Source organism: Phyllobates terribilis, unplaced genomic scaffold, assembly GCF_046119375.1.
Source record: "Phyllobates terribilis strain yellow unplaced genomic scaffold, ASM4611937v1 Scaffold_2__4_contigs__length_985480577, whole genome shotgun sequence".
Taxonomy (NCBI): domain Eukaryota; kingdom Metazoa; phylum Chordata; class Amphibia; order Anura; family Dendrobatidae; genus Phyllobates; species Phyllobates terribilis.
This window is the reverse complement of record NW_027362762.1, coordinates 877,667,835-877,690,957: the sequence shown is the minus strand read 5'-3', so window position 1 is coordinate 877,690,957 and position 23,123 is coordinate 877,667,835.

Here is a 23,123-nt window from a genome sequence, read left to right as displayed (position 1 = left end):
CCCCAGACCAACGGGTTGTGCAAGAAAATGAACCAGGTGGTAATAAACCTATTGAAGACGTTGCCCCTTGAAGAACGTAGCCTGTGGCCAGAAAGGTTACCAGATTTGGTGAACCTATATAACCACATCCCGATGAACTCCTCCAACTGTACACACGCCTACCTGATGAGGGCAAGACCTGGCAAGTTACCCATTGACTTAGACGTGGGAGTTTTAACACCTGAGATGACATCACCAGATGCAGACTGGGATACAGAGTGGCAGCAACAATACCGCAAGGTGCAAGAATGTGTAGAGAGAAGTTTGTCCCAGGCGAGACAGAGGTAGGAGAGAACTTATAATCAGCACGCACCTGCAGTTCCCTTATCACCTGGAGAACAGGTACTCAAAAGGAAGAGACGAGTTCACAAATTTGATGATCAGTGGGAGGTCGAGCCATACACCATCTTACCTTCAAATTTGGACAACACCAAGGTATGCCTCATCAGTAAAGATGGAGGAGAGACTTTGGCGGCAGTCTCAAGAGACCACCTGAAGATATGCCCTGATCAATTGAGACACCAAGCGGAAGACCAAAACAGCCCCCAGCACACAGTAAAGGTGGAAGAGATGGTTCAAACCATCCTTGGAGAATTTCCCCGGTCTTGGACGCAGGTGAACCAAGCAATCGAGGTACCTATCCTGACCTTTCCCCAAGTAGCCTTACCGGAAGCCGCAGAGACTCCAGAACAGCAGAGAGACCAGACGGCCCCAGAAACAGATGCTTCATCAGCAGCGTATCAGGAGAATCTACCCCCTGCTAGCCGTGAATCTGTCATACCCATGGTGAGTCAAAGAAGTTGTAGAAGACTACCCAGCCTACTGGTGTTACCTCAGACTAACTGTAGTGTAGTCCACACTGAGCCCACCACACCAGCGGTAGACACTAGCGACCCGGGTAGGTCATTGGCAACAACTGTACTGCGTAGATCCACCCGTAGTACCATAGGTCAGCTCCCCACCCGTTATAGGGACTAAAGTGTAGTAAAATAATAGTGTATAGTATATAGTTGCAACCGTTAAGTAAGAGAGCCTACAAAGACTTACTGTAAGAACTTTTAAGCAATCATGAATGTATATAGTTATTAAATTTATGGACAAATGGACCACAGGACTAGGTGTGGACAGGACAATGTTGAATAAAGTTAATTGTTGGCCTTGAAAATAAACCACAGGCGTGGCCAAAAACGAGGCCCACCGACAGAGTTCCCTGAAGCCTCGCCCAGGGACGATACACGAAGTGGGTTGAGGCGGTTCCCACCAACCAACCTTCAAGTGCCTGGAAAAAGACAATTCCTGTATAGTGGCGTAAAGACTAAGCGCCGCAATGACTGTTCCCAATTTTAGTTTGGTTTTTGTTGTTCTGCAATTTTTGCCTTTTTTAAACTTTGTAAACTATTTGTAATATGAATCGTTATTTTTGTTGATTGTTTAATTCTAAAGGTGTCCTCAGTCCGGGAGTACTGAATTTAACTAGGGGGGAGTGTGGCACCCCTGTTGTCCGGTTGCCACAGTGGCATTGCCTCCCTCACAGGGGGTGATGCCATGCCTGGAAGCAAGGATGGGTCCCCTAATCAGGTATACCAGCATACAACACTTTCCTGGCTCCAGACCAGAAAGGGGAGCTCCTCCCCTTTAAATTGGGACCTGGAGGCGGGGTTAGTTAGAATTAGTTGAAGAGAGTTAGAGACAGGAGAACGACAAGGAAGGACCTGGGGAAGGGAGCTTTGAATAAGCTCGCCCCAGAGAGAAACGCAAAGGAACCGGACACCGGAGTCCGTGGTTGTGCGGGCTCTGAAGGCCCAGCAGCTAAATCCAGAGGGCAGGAGACTGCAGGTCTCCTGGCGCCAGCAGATGCCTGGTGGCTCAGCAGTATCCTAGGGCCCAGCGCCGCCACGAGGGAGCGACACTTGAAGTAGGCCCGAGCTGCTTGCCATATGGGTGAGGAATAGACGTTTTACAGCATAGCTTCAAGCAGCAGGGCCAAAGAGAATAGCGCAGAGGAAGGCCTACAACTCCGCCTGGTGAGGTGGATCCCCAACTTGCTTCCACGCCGCCCGGACCTCCTCTACCAGCTAGTACCCATGTCCCGGTCTGCTCTGATAAACCGCAAGTAAAGATAAAGGAAACCGCCATTAATTTGTTGTCTGGTCATTACCTGCGCCCTCAGCCCTGAATTACACCGCACCAACAACATCTACCTCCACAATTCTTCATATACTGCCCTGGAGCTTACCTTTGCCTGTGGATAGCTGAACCAACTCTGCTGCGTCACCATCAGCTCCAGTGGATCTGCACCGCAGCGGCGGCCCCATATAGCCACATACCACAGGTGGTGTCACGAACATTATCTCTAAAAATTTATTCCCCTTTTACTTTTCCTTTAATTGACCGCCCTGGGTCACAGCCCGGGTCACTGCCACCGTGACATCCCCAGCACCGACCGGCACGACATTGAGTACCTCACGGCCCCAGGGGGTGCATCACAAATAGGTCTCCTCTGAAATTCTGCTGGAGCTGAACTGAGCGGATCCACTCATATAACCCCCACGGTGTGAAGATTGCTGTCAAGGGTCTACTGGACTCTTCAACAAACCCTTGATGGTATGCTCTACCCTGATCGAGGACAGAGAACCAGGTTCTTCCTGATAGGCTATCCAGCATATCTTGAATCTTTGATATCGGGTGCCGATCAGGTACTGACTTTCGGTTTAGTTCTTGGTAATCACAGCAGAGTCTCAACGTACCGTTCTTCTCCCTAACACAAACAATAAGAGAGGAATAAGACGACTTCGACTTTTGGACCCAACCTCTGTTGATTAGAACTTGTAAATACTCTTTCACATCACGTTGTAATGGTTTCGGTACAGACATGTAACTTCTGGTTATTGGAGTCGTGTCTTTCAAATTGATTTTCAATTGCAACGACAGGATACAGCCTATATCAGAGTCATCTTTAGAGAATGCATGACACTCTTCTCTCAACATCTGTTTTGCTATTGCTATATCTTCAGCACGCAAGTGTTCCAGGGATACTGGGGGATCCCAGGACCCTGAGGTTGGTCGTGCAATTTCCTCCCATGGGCGACTCCTGTTCCTTGGTGGGGTGACTGAATTCATGGTAGACCCCTGGACGGGTCTCACACTGGCTGGATATACCATTTTAACGGTTTCAATGTGACCTAACACAGTCTTTGGATCCAGTCTAATTTCGTGTTTCGTAGTATTCGTCATCGGTGCTGTCACTCGAGCAAATCCACCAGTAGGAATCGTAAGCACAGTCTCACCTTGTACTAGGCCTTCCAAAAGTTCTGAGGAGTCTTTTGGGACGAACAGTCTTTTCTTGATTTTTCTTCCTGGTTCTACTCGGACTCCACACCTCACCCCCACCATTTGGTTTGCAGGGATGATGGTTCGGCGCCAGCCTACCTTGACTTCTTTTCGGTCCATTGTATTCTGTGCTTTCTTTACTCTATGAATCACATTTTCTGCCACTGCGTTAGTTATGGCAAGTGATGTGGCAATTGCATCCACCACCAGCGTCCCTGACTTGTATTTCGTCATGACATCACTGATTACATTATATCCAAGGATAGGATCCTCTGCCACGTTCTGATCACTAGTCACGAGAAAAGGTACCAAAAGCTCAATGGTGTTGCTGTTCTTCGTGGCCCTCAGTTGGAAAGTCACTTCCACCCAGGCTATGAAAGGGATTTCGGTCTGGTTGACAGTTTTCCTGTGGAGTTCCACTGGTCCTAAGAGTTCTTTTAGTAACCGAAGGCAGGTATGTGGCAGGTATCGCCTTCTCCATTCTTCATTTAAAAGGCCCGCTTGGGCTCCTGTGTCCCACAGTGCTTTTACCAAGAGTCCATCTAGCTGGCACTGTGTAAAGCACCTTTCACTGACTAGACTGATGAGGCAATCTCTACTGACCGAGGAATCCTCCTCCCAGGAGTAAATTGTTTGACCTACACACTGGGTACTAATCCCTCTGTCTCTCTTGCAGCTGTTGTAGACGTGAACACACTTGGGTATAGTACTGAAGCAGCCGTTTTACCTCATGCGCCGTTCTGGGGTTTGGTGAGATTTGGATTTGCTTCTAGGGCCTCCTCCGTATCGCGATTACTAGTCGCCCCGCACTGGCAACCTCCTGTCTTTTAACCCAAACGACCGTGACCATTGGCATTCCTTGGCATAATGTCCTTCCTCACCACATTTTAGACAGTGGACACAAACCGTACTCTGATTTAATGAATGGCATGCTTCACAAGCCGGGTATCTTCTGTTTTGGAACCCACTCCTGAGTCTGAGGGATAAAGGTTGTGGCCTGGAATGAATCAATTTTTTCACCTCAATCAACTCGGCTCGCAGTTCTCCTATTACTTCCTCCCAGTCAGCTCTGGCGGTCCTTTCTTTTGTTGGTGATTTAAGGTTTCCTCTCGGAGGTGGCACTGAAGGGTCTCCATGATGATCTTTGGACTGGCCACAGGGGGTCTCCATCTTCAGCTGACTTATTTTGGTGATTTTAGGAGCAGAGCCTTTAACTTCTGTTCTCTCTCTGACTCCAAACTAGCTATCTTATTCATTTTTTCAATTAGGACTTCGTCGAGAATGACAGGATCTTTTAGTACCGTTTCAGCTGCAACTTGATGTCTTTGCTGATTAACCCCGTTCCTAATGATCTCAAGAACTTCTTCTGGACTAGTCCAGCATGAAACTTCTCCTCCACTTCAACATCTCTGGACGCAAACAACAGTCTATCATTCAGTTCAATTGCTCTGAACAAGAAACTTTGGGGTGATTCATTATTTTTCTGTGAGAGGTTAATGAGTCGGTGGAACAATTCTGAAGTACTCTCTTCTTTATAGTGCCCTTTTAAAATCATCTTCAGCTGTTGCAAGGTCAATTGACTCTTCATTTCTAGCATACTACGGAGGTTCAATCCTGGGCTGATAGCTTTCATCACCCACTCAACGATCTCATCTGGCTGGTAGCCTTTATGTAAGCCTGCATCGATCCAAGGGGAATTGTATATGGGTTTGTATAATGTCCGACTACGCCACCTGTGGAGTGTGGCTAATAGGGGCCGCCGCTGCGGAACAGTCCTCTGAAGCTGATGGTTTGGCAGCAAGGGTGGTGATGATCCAAGTTTTGGACCACGTCTTCAGCCACCTCCAAAGAGTTTTTGTTCAGTGGTCTCGGTTCTGAAAATATAAAACCAATAGGGGGCACCTCAAAAGGTGCAACTATTTACAGGAAGTGGCTGCTCCCAGTCCTCAGCCGGTCAGTTTTTGGACCCGTTCTGGGTAACTAAGTAGACGGGTTAAATGTTCACACAAACTTTAATTTGCAGTGTCCATTCTGCACGGGTACGGGTGACTACTTGCAGTCTTTAATAGGAGTGCTCCCTCTGGGGAGGCTCTTGTTCACAATATGCTGACCCAGCCGGGTCTTCAGCTTCGCAGAGGTAGAAGTCGCTCTCTTCCTCCACCTTGTTGGCCCTGCGGGCCCGTATCTTTTCCTCCATGTTCTGAGCCTCTAATTTCTCCCACCACACGCGCCGTAAGTTGCGCTCCTTTTCTAACTGGACCAGTTGTTGGTGGCAGAACTCCTTCCTACGAGCTGCCGCTGCCCTTGACTCCTGGGTAAACCTCATCAGGTCTTCCCCAGAGTGGTCCCACTCAAACTGGGCCTCATCTTTCGGCAACTGGGAGACGGCGGCGGGCTGCGGAGCGGGCAGGAGCGGGGACCGCTGGTCCTCTACCTCCGCGGACCAGTCCCACCGGCTACGTCGATACACCCACTCGGCGGTCGGGGGAGACGGCTCCTGCAGGGAACCCAGAAGCTGACCGGCATCACTGGTACCCGGAGGTAGCAGTGTCGGGGTCCGTGAGGCGTGCAGGGGGGGCGCGCCCGGGACTTGTGGGGCTTGCGGCGGGATCAGGAGCGGGCCGCCGCTCTAGGCACCCGGGGTAGGAGGGCTTGGCTGTGGGCCTAGGAGTGGGTCGCCACTGGTGGCGCCCGGGGTCGGAGGACTTCGTTGTGGGCCTTGCTGCGGCGTCAGGAGCGGGCTGGTGTTGGTAGCGCCCGGGGTCAGCGGCTCCACCAGAGGGCTCAGGAGCAGATCGACGCTGGCAGCGCCCGGGACAGGGAGACTCCTTTTGCCTGCTCCAGCGGCCGGTCGCCTCCTGGCGCTTGTCGGGATCAGCCAAGGATGGGGCACTGCCGGTGCTTGGTAGCGTCGCCGGCTGCTGTTCCATCTCCCGTCTCCACCCGGTGATGGCATCTCGCTGGGCCCTCTCCATCCTCCGGCCCAGGTCTTCCATCCCAGAGCGGAGGAACTCCGAGTCCTCCTGGAGCAGCTTAGCCACTAGTTCCTCCAGGGTGTAGGGTGCTACGGTCTACAGCAGGCCGCTGACTGGGGCTCTGGTGCTGCCGTCCTCCATCTTCCCTACCGGGTGCGGTCTGTCTAGACTGATCAAGACCATGCCCTGTCTCCCAGTTTTCTTCTCTCCTCTCCCCTTTTGGGGGTGGTCACAGGGCAGTTTGTTGCGGTCCCATGGCAGTCTGCTGTCGGTCACTTTCAGGGTCAGCCCCCCCACCTTGACAGACATACTTGCATACATGACCACTACTGTTTGGGGCGAGCTCCGCTTCTGGCGCCATTCTGGGACCAGGCCCATGATGGGAGGTGGTTTCTGGTCATCTTTTAGCACGCACATAAAGGCGCCCGTTCTTCTGGGGAGGGCGCCACATTTAGTAGAAAACACAGTCTTTAGGCACGCGATACACAGTGATATTGGGTGGGCTCATATCCTGCCGACTACGCCAAAGTTGACGCACCCCCTGGGCCGTGGGGTACCCGGAACCGGGCCGGTAGATGCTGGGGTTGTAGTCACTGTGACGGTGACCTGGTCCGTGACCCAGGGTGATTAATCCAAGGGGAATTGTATATGGGTTTGTATAATGTCCGACTACGCCACCTGTGGAGTGCGGATAATAGGGGCCGCCGCTGCGGAACAGTCCTCTGAAGCTGATGGTTTGGCAGAAAGGGTAGTATAACTCCCCACAGGAAGAGTGTAGCTTCAGGGCAGTGTGGGTGGATGATGGTGGTTGTTGTGCAGGGAGTCAGTAATAAACACGGAGTCAGTGGGATGCAGTCTCAGGTCCTTTACTCACAGTTGTTTCATTCCAAGTCATCACTGCAGATCACGACTTCCCATGTCGTCCTGTGTTTACTCATTGAGGGGCTCAGTCCACCCCCAGGTAGCTCCGGAGTACTTAGCAGGAACCCCTTCTGTATGTCCTTCCTCTGGCCCTCTCCCTGCACTTCACACCTAGTGACTCCAATCCGGTACCCTCGGGCCTTGGCGGGCGACGTCTGTTCTGTCCCCTGGGTCCTATGTGGCTGCCTTCTTAGTGAGACTGGTGTGGACTTTTGGCTAACGGTACATAAAGTGCTGCAGCCTCCGGTTTCTAGGTGAGCCTTGCAGTTCTCCACTAGTTGAGGGACCAATTCCCCTTATCTGGCCTGACCCCTCTACCTCCTGGTAGCAGCGGGCGTTCGGGTGGCCTTCTGCACGGCCCATACACGTAGGGTCCCTTCGGTTCCTGGAGCCTTCCTGCTCCCACTCCTCTCTTCTCTCCTTCAGTCCTGGGCCTCACAGGCTAGGCCCGCCTTTGGAGCAGAACTCATACAGAGCCTCTGCTCCCGTCACCTTCCTCCTCTGACTGAACTAACTGACTGAACTAAGATGGTGTCTCTATTTTATACAGCTTCCTTTCAAGTGCTCCCAGGATCTACTTCCTCCACCCCATCCACTACATGGTTCCACCTCTCTAGGTGGTTCCCCCCACTCCAGCCAGGGACCAGGGACTGTGCTCTCCCGTAGGAGCAATCTCGCCCTGTCCCCCAGAAATGTGGTGTAATGAATGCAGTTGTTAGGGTCCTGAGCTGTACTCCTTCCTTACCTGAGAGTGAGATACCACACCTCTGGGTGAGATGCAGTACCTCTGTGGCGACCGAACCCTCAGGGGCGCCACAAATGCAACCTAAATGTTTGAGTGTGATGGTGCAATATGTTAGCATTTAGGACCCACTTTAAACTTTTGCCCAGGGCCCCACTTTGTCTAAAACTGGCCTTGCTGGTTTAAAGCATCTTCTGTCTTCTTCATCCTGCATTGGAACTTCCAGCTCAACCAGACCTCTGACATTTTTGTGAACCATGCCATCGCTGAGCACGTTGCCACTAATGTGCATCCCCAGAGGCAATAATTAAAGTTTGGGTGACGCACGTCGCAACGTTCTGATGTCATTATGTGTGCCATGATGGTATAGTGTGCAGTGGCGTTAAAGTCCTGGTTGAACCAGAGGACCCAGACCTCTAAACCAGGTCAAAGAAGATGTGCATGTTTAATGAGGAACATTACATTTGTGGCAAATTAGTTTGATAGAAAACATGTATATAAGTCACCATGTGTTTAATGACTTCATAAAATATTCGCTCCTCACAGTGATATGTATATTCTGCTGTATTGTAAAGTTCAATTGAAGCGCCATTACACTGTTACATATTATTGATTGACTTCTTTATTAACTTCATTCAAGGTGGGTTATGTAGAAGCTCCCATTAGAAGTCAGGGCAATAGCCCTAAAATGTGCCCCGATGATAATGATGACAAAGGGACTTTGACTCACGAAGAGTCAACCTTCAGCACTCAGGAGAGGAAAAGCCCCCAGTGGAGGAAACCTCTAGGGAACCTTGGCTGAAGGACTGCCCTTCCCTTAGGCTGCAGATGTTCATTGATGAGAGCAGAGACCGAGCCCGGAATCTGTCTCATGGTGCAGCAGGTAAGTCACTAGATTTGTGATTATATCTAGCTGCAGAAAGTCTATCAAATGTTTTATCCACTGATGAGAACAGAGACCAAATCCGGAATCTGTCTCATGTGCAGTAGATATCTCACTTTATCTGTGAGTGCATCTAGCTGCGGAAAGTCCAGTAACTGTCTTATCCAGTGGTGGAGCTCAGAGACCGAGTTCGGAATCTGTCTCGTGTGCAGTAGGTATCTCACTTTATCTGTGAGTGCATCTAGCTGCAGAAAGTCCAGTAAATGTCGTATCCAGTGGTTGAGTTCAGAGACCGATCCAGGAATCTGTCTTATGATGCAGAAGGAAACTCACTTGTTCTGTGAGTGCATCTAGCTGCGGAAAGTCCAGTAAATGTCGTATTTATTAAAGAGAACAGAGACCGAGCCCGGAATCTGCCTCACGATGCAGTAGGTATCTCACATACTCTGTGAGTTCGTCTAGCTGCAGAAAGTTCAGTAAATGTCATATCCAATGAAGAGAACAGAAACCAAGCCTGGAATCTGCATCTTTGTGTTGATGTACAGTTGTCATCTCCAGCTGGATCCCATATTCATTGTGGGAACACAGCGAGACCCCGCTCTGCCTCACCTGGAAAATATATGTTACAAAATCAGCAAAAGAGTATTGATTAATATATGTACATGGCAACAGATTATAATGAGTTTGGCAACAGAAGAAGTTTACATGTCATCCATTATTTCTAGATTATAATACACTACTATGTAATATATAGTGGGCATTATTTAATGTCTATGTTCAGGTATGTTCTACACCTTATCATTGATGTGATAGGAATAGTACCCTGCCTATTATTTTTTTGGATCTTGTAGTATTAGATTACCTTTAACTAGCAATCCCTCCTTCATGGTACATATGATAGATATATATACAGGCATATACAGCACTACACCCCGTTTCCTTTAACTCCTTGAAAAAGCTGTGATGGTGAAACGACTGTCAGGGTTGGTACTACAGCATGTCTAAACGTACTTGGCACTGACATTGATATTGAGCACTTTTTATCGTGCCATCAGCTCCTGTGATTACATTTGCATTTTAAGCCAGTATTGCTGTATATGCATAATGTGATCATGATTAAATATTCATTTTATTGTTTTTGCCATTACCACCCACTCTACTTCGTGTGTTTAATTTGTTAGTCATGTGATCAGCCATTTTTTATACTGTATATTGTGATTTATTAAAGATACAATATAAATTATCATATTTGTGATTCAAGAATAACACCCATTCTCATGTAGTCCAGCAAGTCTTGGTTCACAGACTGATGATTTAACTTGTATAAAGAAATATAATGCTTTCAACGTTTAGGTCGTTAATGCTCAATTTCTAATTATTTAGCCTATTGCCTGTTAATACTAAAATATAACATACATCATAAAACATACACATAAGCCCTAAGAACTTACATTTGGTTTTGGCTGGCATAAGCTAGAAGTTCCTGAAAGACAATCTTCATGAGGAGGTTAGTTTTCTCAATGTCTTTGTCCAGGTCAAGATCTTTATCAAAATTTTGAGGAGGCAGAGTAGTAGATGGAGAAGGATTCAGAGGAGGAGGTGGAATCTGTTCTCTGTCCTCTTGTTCTGAAAAAGACAGTGGTTATAAGATTAGTTGTTCATTAATGGACATTGATTCTACTGTCAGTCTGGGGTCGGAGAGCCAGAAAATACTGGGAAATTGCTTTAATTGAAATTCAATAATAATTTGCTTTTAATAGTAGATTTTAATTTATGCATGTTATGTAAATTAGAAGAAGAGATGATATTCATGGTACTAATCCACAAAGAAAAAATGAGCTTACTGTCAGAGGAGATGATCACATCCTCATATGGGTCCATATTGATTCTGACATAGTGGGGACTACTAGAGATGTTGGTGTCTGTGTGGACATCGCTCTCTTCAGCCATGGGTCCATGAGGAGCTTCATCATTTATAATGGTTGTTTCATCCTCATGTTCTCCTGTAAAACAAAACAGTGAAATCAGCATTTCAAAAGAAAAAACTTCTATGTTTCTTCTAGATTGTTTGCTTTAACTGCAATTCAAAAATAAATTGCTTTTAACGGTAGATTTTATTTTATGCCTGTTATATAAATTAGAAGAAGAGATGATATTTATGGTAGTAAGTATTCTACTTATCCACATGAAGAAAAAATAAACTTACTGTCAAAAGAGATGACCACATCGTCATCTGGGTCCATACTGATGACTATGTAACCGGGTCCAGGCGTAGAGATGTTGGTGTTTTCCAGGACATCTCTGTTTTCGGCCATGGGTCCACGAGGAACATCGTCATTTACAGTATTTATTTCACCCTCTTCTTCTCCTACAATGTTGAACATTGAAATTAGCATTAATAAAATTAAAGTTTCTATATATTTGTTAAAGAATATTAATATTATACAGGTTTTATAACCTTTACATTTTATAATAAAGTAATGAAAATAGAAAGATCAGCTTTCTTCTTTTAGAGCTTTTTTTTATAAAGGAGTTTTTCTATTAAGCACTTGTTATGAAAGCCTGAGAACTTACTGTTGAAGGAGATGATCACATCCTCATATGGGTCCATATTCATTATGACATAGTGGGGGCCACTAGAGATGTTGGTGTCTGTGTGGACATCGCTCTCTTCAGCCATGGGTCCATGAGGAGCTTCATCATTTATAATGGTTGTTTCATCCTCATGTTCTCCTGTAACACAGAACAGTGAAATCAGCATTTCAAAAGGAAAAACTTCTATTTGTTTCTTCTAGATTGTTTCCTCTATGTCTACGGTACATTCACTTGCTATATCTATTAACCCCTTCAAGACATGGTGATTTTCTGTTTGTTTGTTTTCCCTCTCCTTAGTTATAATTTTTATTTTTCCATCAGTATAGCCGCATGAGGGCTTGTTTTCTGCAGAATGAATTGTACTTTTGAATGGCAGCATTCATTCTACCAGATACTGTACTGGAAAACAAGAAAAACATTCCAAGTGTGTTGAAATTGCAAAAATAGTGCAATTCCACAATTGTTTTTTTTTTAATTTTTTTATTTACCATATTTAGTTTATGGTAAAAGAGATCTGGCAATATGATTCTCTAGTTCAGTACAATTACGCAGATACCAAACATGTATAGTTTGTTTTGTTTTTTTTACTTAAAGGGGTTTTCCCACGAACAAAGTACATTTCAATCAATAGATCTTGGAATAATAATCATTTCCACAATTGGATGTGTTAAAAAAAATGTCCCTGTGCTGAGATAATCTTATAAATGTGCCCCTGCTGTGTACTGTGTAATGGCTGTGTCTGACCATATAGGAACATGGTCTGATCATACCACATCTCCTGGGCAGGGGAGGAAGCAAAAGAGTATACAGACATTACAGCAGGGGATCGCAGCTGATTTTTTTTGTGAGGCAAAATATTTAATTACTTGTTTTTAAGCAATGTTTTACCTCAAAGAAAGAATCAGCTGTGATCCCCGGCTGTCCTGTCTGTCTCCTGCCCAGGAGATGTGGTATGATCAGACCATGTTCCTGCACGGTCAGACACAGCCATTACACAGTACACAGCAGGGACACATTTATAAGATTATCTCAGCATAGGAACATTTTTTTTGATCTCATCCAATTGTGGAAATTATTATTATTCAAAGATCTATTGATTAAAATGTTGATTAAAATTAACTTTGTTCCAGGCACAACCCCTTTAAGTGGTAAAAAAAAATCGGAAACTAAAAAAAAAAATACTTTTGTCACCATTTTCCCGAGACCCATGACATTTTAATTTTTTGGGATACGGGGCCAGGTGAGGACTTTTAGCGATCTGAGCTGACGTTTTTACTGATACAGTTTTGGGGTAGATATGATGTTTTGATCGCCTCTTATTGCATTTTATTGCAATGTTGTGGTGGCCAAAAAAATGTAATTTTGATTTTTTTCTCATTACGCCGTATACTGATCGGATTAATTTACTTTGTATTGTGATAGATTGGACTTTTACAATTGCAGCAATATCAAAGATGTGTATATTGTTTTATTTTTAATAGGGCAATAGGGGGTGATTTGAACTTTTGTGCTTTTTTATTTTACTGTATTTGTTGAAGCTGCGATCATCCGATCATCAGCAATGCTATGTATAGTAAAAATCACTGTCCACTATCATTGCCAGCCACAGCTGGCTTTCACAGGAGGATCGTAATGACAGACACAGCCGGCTGTCATGACAAGCAATTGGCGCTCCACGATCACATCATGAGCGTGACGATGGGCGCATATAATGTCCGGCCTCCATTGCATTGTTAAATGCCGCTGTGAGAGATTGACAGTGGGATTTAACAGCTGCGGGCAGAGCTCCGCACATTAAATCAGCCATCATGTGCGGGAAAATATTCAAGCTCGGCGTACATCATATGTTGTGAAGGGGTTAAGAGATTATTTTTACTTTAAAAGTTCATTATTTTTTTTTTAAATAGATTTCATATATTGAAAGAGACGAATCAGAATATCATTAGAGTAATTATTCAGCTTTACAATGTGGACTGCGTCCACGTAATATAAAAGCCACTAAGAAGTATTTGTATGTACACAGATATTAATGTCAGATTGGTGACGGCCGTACTTACCATTAGGATTAGCCCTACTCTTTATATCTTCATCCATGGAATCTGGTCTTGTAACATCTCTCCAGAAATTATTCTTTTTCACATATCTTTAAAATGATAAAACAGAAGTCACTGTTATAAAATCATATATTTTTCTTCCTCTATTTTATCTATCCCTATCTGCAGTAATTTGTGGAGCAATTTTTTTTAATATTTTACAGAAAAGTCCATTGTGCTCCCAGCAGGTCAGACCCAGTTTATGAGCCACTAAACATCTACACTAGATTATATCATTTACTGCATCGTGTGATGACCTGAAGATGTGATATTTCTTATACAGACTCCCGGGTAGCCCATAAATCATTATAAGACTTACCCATATATGATGGAACAGATGACACCAAAGAAAAATCCAGAGAAGAAGATGATGGCAGCAGGCATAGGAAACCTACTAAAGTAATCTAGTGGAAGAAAAGATCAAGAACATGTAAGATATTTAAAGCTACTAATATATACATTATATTTTGCATCTTATTCTTGTAACCAGACCTAGGACCATTCCTAGTTGGAGAAACTCCACAATTACCATAAATTTGTAATTATTTCCCCCAAAAGTATTGATGAAGTCACACACATGAAGATCAGAGACACGTGACTTGTTTTTCGCTCAGAGTGGATTCCCATTCAAGTTTACAATGTGTTTTAGAGCCTGGAATAGGGAATACACGATGGGAGAAGACTCCAAACATTACAAGTAGCACATGAAGAATCCTCCATGAAATGTATCATCTGACTTATTAACAATAACCCCATATTGTCTGAATATCCGGTACAGCACTTACCTGCAGGGATCAAGGCCCTGAAATCATGGTGGCGCGTGTTGATAGGAGCGCCCTCCGCAGATGCTATTAGCACACTCACAAATAGAAGAAATCTAAACAGCATTTTAGCCTGGAGGAATATCGCGTCTTGTGTAATCCACAGTCAGCCTCTCCAGACAAAGCCTTTTCCTGTAGCGTCACTCACTATAACCCCACAGCCAGTGACATCACAATGGTGACCTTATTGTGACATCACGGGGAGTGGAACACGAGTGATGTCACAATGGGCCAGATACCTGTAACCACTAAAGATGAAGCAGCTTCATCCATCTTTATGTGATTCCTAATATTACTAGCAGGGGCGAACATAGAAATCATGGGGCCCCATAGCAAAAGTTCTAATTGGGCCCCCCACTAAAAAAACTTAAAAAACGTAATATTCAGCAGAGTCACTGAAGAGCATATCTCACATCTTCGCAGCCCTTACAAAGTAATTTCCTCCTACTGAAGCCCCTAAACTACCCTTTCATTGCCCCTATAAAGTATTATGCCAAATATAGTGTCCCCCCGAAACATAAGTATGATATCCCCACAGTGAATTCTTCCATAGTACCCTCCACACACATGGTATGATGACTGTACTCCCCTTCCCTGGCAAAGTATGGCGACCCCCAACACAGTATGATGCCCCCAACTGTGATCGCAAAACAGCCCTCTATACAGAATAATGGCCCCCACACACCTTCACTCAGTATGATGGCCCCAATACAACCATCCATACTGTATAATGGCCCCCCACTAACCCTCCAAACAGCATAGTGACCCCCACACAGCCCTCTACAGTGTATTATTGAGCCCCTCAAAAAAACTTTTACACTGTGTAATTGCTTGCATACAGTATATTGGCCCACACATAGCCCTCCAAACAATATAAAAGCCCTTACATAGCCCTCCAAACAGTATAATCGCCCCCAGCATAGTCCTGCAAACAGTATAATTGCCCCCATATAGTCCTGACAACCGCATAATGACCCCCCACATATACCTTCAAATAGTATGATGCCCTCCCCTACATAGGTATGCCATCAGTATAATGCCCCCCTTGTAGTCTTTCAAAAGTAATTAATGGCCCTTATATAGCTCTCCATATAGTATAATGGGCCCCACAGCCCTCCATACAATATAGTTGGCCCCACATAGCCCTCCATACAGTAAAATGGGCCCCTCATAGCCCTCCATACAGTATTACGGGCACCACATAGTCCTCCATAAATAAAAAAAATATTCACTACACACCATTGCCCACAGCTCCAATCTCTACAGCGAGTCTTCTAACCCTCTGCACTGCTCAGCACAGGAGTTGGAGCAGTGGGGGAGCATTTATTTTTTTAATAAATGGTTAATTTTTGAGGCCATCATACTTTGTGGCAGGCAATATTTTATTTGGAGGCCTGTGGGGGGCCAGTATACTGGGTAGAGGGTTGTGAGGGGTGTTATTGTACTGTTTGGAGTGCTAGTGGGTGCACATTATAGCATGTCGAACAGTAAGGGACAAAATTACTTTGTAAGGGCTGCAAAAATAGTATATGCTCTCCTGTTCTCCCATTGAGTCATTTTTTTTTTGCAGGGGCCAATTAGGACTTTTGCCATGGGGCCCTATGATTTCTATGTACACTCCTGCCCGCAGAATCTACAGCAGAAGTTACATTGAAAATTGCAATGATATTATCAATTTAATTTCCAATGTGCAGACTGCTTAACGACCTTTGGTGACATCAGTCATGTGACCGTGATGTCACCATGGGTCCTGTGCAGGAGTTTAGAACTGAAGGGAGAGACTGGTAAGTATTCTATAGTGTGAGCGTATGTGCTCTGTGCATTCTCATGTGTGGAAGAAAAGCGCAGTCCCACCTGCAAGGGCATATCATACCCAAGCTAAAAGGATAGTCCATATACATAGTGTGGTATCTTTCCAGAGATATACTGGATAGAATAAGGCTATATATTCCAAGTGGAGCACATACAAATGTTTAAATCAAACCCAGGTTCACCAGATGCTTACCACAATTGTATATGAGGTCCAGGGGGACGTAGAAGACAGGTGGCAAAGGTGTCTCACACACCTGGACCTCATATACAATTGTGGAAAGCATCTGGTGAATCTGAGTTTGATTTTAACATTTGTACGTGCTCCACTTGGAATATATAGCCTTATTCTATCCAGTATATCTCTGGAAAGATACTACATTATGTATATGGACTATCCTTTTAGCTTGGGTATGATATGCCCTTGCAGGTGGGACTGCGCTTTTCTTCGAGCACATTGCACTTTTTTGTCATGCATTTATATTATGGATATATTAATTTAAGTTATTTGCAGATTGACTAAATAAAACTAACTTTTTATGCCATTTTGTACTCGTGTTTTTTTCTGTTCTAAATGCTATACGAGTAGGCTATTCTGGCTGACCCTGGATTTACCGGGGTCTCCGCCATTGTTTCTTTAAGATATGTTGATCACTGTTTGTATGTTGCATATGTGTGTTCTGTATACAGATGTGTGTAACAGTATATCACAACCACATTTATATATACTGGAAGAGCAGACGAGCGTTCATTAGGTGTAAACATTGGCAATCGCCCATCAATTAGCAAAAATGTTGCTCATTCATCGGGTGATTGGATTGTGTATGGTAGAACGAAAAGGCTTCTCAGTAGCACATCACCTGGTGTAAACTGCAGAGAACATGTGTATGGTGACAGATTGATCTACTAGTGATAGTTTTGTGCCATCATTCCTAGTCATCCAGTGTAAAGAGGCCAGAAAATAAGTACTGAACGACTTCAATGTTGTCAATTGTGCTTGTTTAATGGCCTGAAATCAGCCCATGTAAATGCGACCTACATGTGGGTTAACATTTGGAGCCCCACTTTGTCTAAAAACTGGCTTTGAGCATGGGACCTGTGAGGAGCTGCCCACTTACTAAAGACTATGATACTTTTCCAGCAACGAACCACCATTTTTGTCAATATTATTATTGTGTTTTATTAGTGATTTACTTGTTATGTTTTATATAGTTCTGCTTACTTGTCAGTATGTAATATTCACTTGTAAAATGTCCAGCATTCCACTAATCTCATCTTTATCTCAGGAGTTCATTGTTTCAACAGCCAATAATCTCATTAGGTGAGTGTAGATTGAGACACAGTGGAGCCATAACCACAGTGGGTCTTACAGGCAGTCTCAGATGAAGGCTTCTAGATATTCTTCATTGTTTTAGCGAACAGTGAATGTTTAAGGGGGAGAGTGTGATCACTTCTGACCTGGGAGGGGACTGATCCGAGTGGAAGAAAGTGGAGACATGTTTTAGGGAGATGTGTGGAAGGATTGAAGGAAGAGGATGGAGACCGTGGACTTGGAAGGATGAATGGATAAACATGTTACCATTATGGATTATGTAATTTGGATTTACACTTTCTTAAAAGGACTACTGCTACTGGATACCCGTGCTTTCATCGTTTTATCTGCCGTCTAGAGGATCATGGACTGTGGCTACAGACTATACTGGCTGGAGATACAAAATCTATGGGCCAACCAAAAGTTGGGAGACAGTGAGTATGGCCTTATACAAAGCCAGTGGAACTACTGAACCCAGATTGGGAACTTGAGGACTGAGAGAACTGTATTTTAGCCATTTACCTGGAATTGCTTTATTACCATGGCTGTGATCAATAAAATATTGTTGCATCGTTAACCTGCCTAGGTGATTACTTACAACCTCAGATCTTTACAGGACCAAACTTTTTTTTTTTTGTGGAAAACTTTCCATCAAGTGTTTTACTCGATGGATTGATTTGGTTACATCTCCATTAGCATGCTAGTCATTTTGAGGAAAGGTGTACCAAGATAACACTGCCAACCTCTTAACACATGAGGGAATGGCCAATTCAACTTGAAAACCCCTCATGAAACCTAAGAAACTTTTGATGCTAACTGTTGTGCAGCCATTTTACATCTGCAGTTTGGCAATTAACCAATGATTTTAGGCAAGTCATAGGTCAATTACATGACTGCATTGTGGTTCAACATGTGGCCAAAAATGTAACATGTTTGATAACAACCATTAGATGTTATGATATCTTAATGTGACAGTGTAGAATAACCTACATCAAGTCATCATTGTAGAAGAAACTTTTATTCTCTGGGCCATTTATTGTTGCTCTTTCTAGCGCTGGCGGACAGAAGAGAGTCCTCGTGGAAGCACCGTAGTTCATCATAAAGTACAATTTTATCTGCTTTGAAGGTATAAGTGGGCCCCGTCAATTACTGGATCCCTCTGCGGCTGCACCAATGGTAGGTCTTCCTTTGCTCCTCATGCAATTATCTGGTTAGAAACTTTAATACTGTGCCAGTCTGGCATTGAGACCATCTATGTGTAGAAGAGGTTTCTAGTACTATTGCTTTAACAGTAGAGTATATAGACTAAACTGCCATAGATCGGTCATTCCCACCATGTAAGACAGCGATATGTTGCTACTCACTACCACCACTTACAGATTATGGGAAGACAAGGAGGCATTTTAATAGTGTGCGCTAGGGTCACCCAGAACATAGTTAAAGGCAATATCACATTGCATCTACATAATCAGAGCACCTGCAGTGCAACAGTACCAGCCAAGTTCGATAGACAGATCTAGATCCTACATGTAGGTAAAGTGACCTGCAGTGAGTGTTTTAAAATCCACAAAATATTGATCCTTCCAGAGAAATTGCAAGACTCACCCTTTCCAATGAAGCCAATGTGCTCCTTATATTTTACATGTAACAAATGGATTTTTTGTGAACTGTTGTGACCGTTACCCAAAAAAGGTCTATGAATGCAGTCAATGTACAACTTTTTTTGTCTAAATCTTTATTGGGGCATAAACCTTATTTGCACATTACTGTAAAGTCTCATAAAATCAACTAGCAAGTTAGTGACATTACCTTCAATGAACTGTTCGTTGGTACCCTGGTAACTCCCATCCATGTAGAGCTTAATGGGCCCATCTGCAGATACAGTCACCGACTCCCAATCTGCTGCAGCCCTTCTTCCTGGGGGAAAAAAAAAATATATTGTTTTCCTTGAGCAATGCAACTAACGCGCTCCCTGGGCCGTGGGGTACTCGGCAGCCGGACCTCTGGATGCCGGTTGGCGGGGAATATCACGGTGGCTGGACCGGTCCGTGACCGGGGGTGGTCAGTGCAAAAAGGGGGTTATTTTTAGAAAGTTTGTGACGCCACCTGTGGTGTCTGGTGAGGATCAGCAGCGCTGCAACTGTCCTCTGAGGCAGATGTTAGGGCAGCTTGTGATGGGACGGCTCCCCACAGGTGGAGCAGGCCTCAGGGCAGCGTAGCGAGAGAGCGTGGGTTGTGCTGGGCGTTGTAGTGCAGGGGGAACAATGGCGCCGATGAAAGAATAGACGGAGGCAGTACAGTGCAGTCATCCGAGATTTTACTCACAATTCTTCAGACAGTCCACAGGTGCACGGTACAGGTGCAGGCCTGCCGCGTCGCGCTGCGTTCACCGGGCAGGGGTTCAATCCTTCCTCAGACAGCTTGGGAATACCTGGAAGAACCCCACCTTCTCGTGTTTCTCTTTTGACCGTCTTCACACTGGTCTTTCTCCCTTCTGCTCTGCGCTGCCCACTCTCAGTCCTGCTCGTGTACTCTGAAGTCCCTCCTGTCCGTCGGAGTTACACAGACTTGCTTGACCCTCAGGGGACTAGAATGCGGCTGCGATCCCTCTGTCTTCTGACAGATGCAGGGCGTACGGATGCAGTCCTGCACGCGCCGTACCCCCTAGGATCCTTTCTTAGAACGGAGCCAACTCCCTGCTCCCGTCCTAGACTTCCTGACTTGGCCCTACTTGTGGAGCAGATCTCCTAATGAGACTCTGCTCCCGGACTGTTCTTCTGAACTGTCCCGAGCTGTTCTTCTGAACTGCTCCCTAACTCCACTGAACCACCACCCTAAGATGGCCTCCCTTTTTTATACTCCTAACGAAGTGCTCCCCCTAACTACTTCCTCCACCCACCCCCACTACTGGTTCCCCCTACCTTTGGGTTCCCCCCACTCCAGCCAGGGTCAGGGCTCAGCAGCTGCCCTCTGCATGTTGCCCCTCCAGCCGGCCTGGAGCTGTGTAGTGTTGGATGCGGTTGTTTGGGGTTCTGTGCAGCACTCCCACCTTACCTGAGAGAAGGGAGACACCACACCTCTGGGTGAGGTGCAGTACCACTGTGGTGACTGAACCCTCAGGGGCGCCACATAACCCTAATGTTTAATCTTGCGTTTTTGCTACAGAAAGTGCTTACGTCTTGAAGGACATTTAGCCATACATGGGTTTTGTGAAGATGGCACACATACAGAAGCACTACAGTGGAAGTATACCTGGAAAAGAATGATAAGTGGGAACTTACCAGCTCTCCTAATGATGCCTGACCTGGACGGTAAAAGGCAAATGTCTTTACAATAAAACGCTGATAATAGAGTGGAAACTCCAGTGAAGCTTCTTGTATAGTTAATGGCTGGGTCATGTAGTTGCCACCATCAAAAGGACACCTAATGAAGGAAAAGTTATATTTGGGGATTGTTAGAGTTAGGCGAGTGGTTTTAGGAAGACTTAATTTTATCTTACTCGCTTATATAGCATTATTAATTCTACAGCTTTACAGACATCGCTGTCCCCATTGGAGCTCACAATCAACACTCCCTATCAGTATGCCTTTGGAGTGCCAACTACTTGCCCAGCACAAAGCCATCACAGACCACTCCTGCTTCATGTCAGAGCAGCTGTTACTTGTAGCCTGCTCTCGACATCATGCTGTATTACTGCAGGGTGCCTACGTTACATCAGCTGTCAGCAGACTAAGTGTTTGTAAGTTTAGGCCCATGGGAGGTAAAAAACAAACAAAAAAACCATGGATACTTTAATATTTGAGTATATAGTGTTGGTTTGTACAGATCTTATCCATCTACCAAGATTGGCCATTGTGGCAATTCTTGAGGGTTTATGGTGCCAGTTGCCCAGCACTGATTCAGCATTAGCGCCACTCCAGGGTCTCTCCTGTTTAGAATGCGAACTACAACATAAATTTAGTCCCTGAGCACTTTAGAAATAGGATAATCCCCATCACCATAATACTGTCTGTACTGATCATCTGTAGAGTAAAGCCAGAAGATAGAAAGTGGTTATTGTTTGGCAGTGCAAAAGACAATGGATATAACGTTAAATCCATACTTAGGGCAATCCTCATTTCCAAGTTCAATGGTCCCAGACTGGCTACAGGTGATGGTGGAGGGAGGGTAAAGACTTCAACTCTCACTGGCAATGAGTCACTTGCAGTGAAACCACAGCGAATGTGCAGCCTAAAATAAAAATTTCTTATTAGAATTATCTGATAACTCTGTTCACTGCCTAGATGTGGCAGTGTCACATTTGGACCTGACACTTAATCACAACTAGTGTGGTAGCTCCTGACTTCAGAAGTCTCAGGTAATCCTAACACCATCTGAACTTCAGTCATGATTAGAGATGAGCGTTGTTCTACTCGAACTGTTCGCCAATCTCAAATTCGAGCTGTTTTGGGCGGTGTTCGAGCCGTTCGGCGAACACGAACAATTTGAGAAAAATTCGGCTGTTCGAGGTTATGTTCGATAACTGTTCGTGCACCAAAATCATAACTGGATTTTTTCTCAGTAATGATGAAAATTAATGTTAATACGCAGTTTGAGTGTATAGTGGGGTGGGGGGAGGGGCAGGGGATGGATCTCTGCAGGAACAATGAAGATCTCCATTTTTTTTTTCTCTTTCCCGCATTTACAGTGGGGAGGTGCAATCTGTCAGCCTATCAGCAGTGCACACACGGAGCGAAGTGCTTTTTTTCACACAAGCAAGGGCATGTGTCATTGGCAGTGTATGTCACATGTCCTTGCCCTATAAGACCAAGCCATTTTCCCCGTCGCCACCATTTTCTCACTGCTGCAGCTGCGTGTTAGACGGCACCGCTGTTGCTGTGTGCGCTATACCTTGTTAATTTCAAGCCAATTTTCGCACAAATCTACAGATAGCTTGGGAGTAGGGAATAGTTGTGATTGCAGTCCTTTTAAGGACTAGGTTACAGCATTTCCTACGACTTTTATCAGGCAGGTCTGTGCTCTTAAATAGATAGATTGTGGGAGTAAAGACTAATTGTAATTGGAGTCCTTTTCAGGACTAGGTTACATCAGTTCCTATCAGATTTTTTGCCAGGCAGGTCTGTGCCAGTGCTGTGCAAGTTTTTTTCACAGCATTTGGCTGAATCTAGCAAAGCTAATCCTTTTTGGCCTATTGCAGAGTGTGTTAGTCAGTGGAGTAGCCTATCTGTGTTGCAAGATATACCACCTGTGTATAGAATACCAATTTTTTTACTGCACCTAGTGAAGTAAAATCTTTTGGGCATAGCATCATTCTATTAGTCCATCTATACTGACCTCCATCAGGTTGCAAATTGAATATAATTTTTTTCTGCATCTAGCTCTGAAAAAATATTGGGCTTCTAGCTGTGTGTGGGACTTGTTGTACTAGTCCATCTATACTGACCTCCATCAGGTTGCAAACTGCATATATTTTTTTCTTCATCTACCTCTGAAAAAATATTGGGCTTCTAGCTGTGTGTGGGACTTGTTCTATTAATCCATCTATACAGACCTCCATCAGGTTGCAAACTGAATATATTTTTTTCTGCATCTACCTCTGAAAA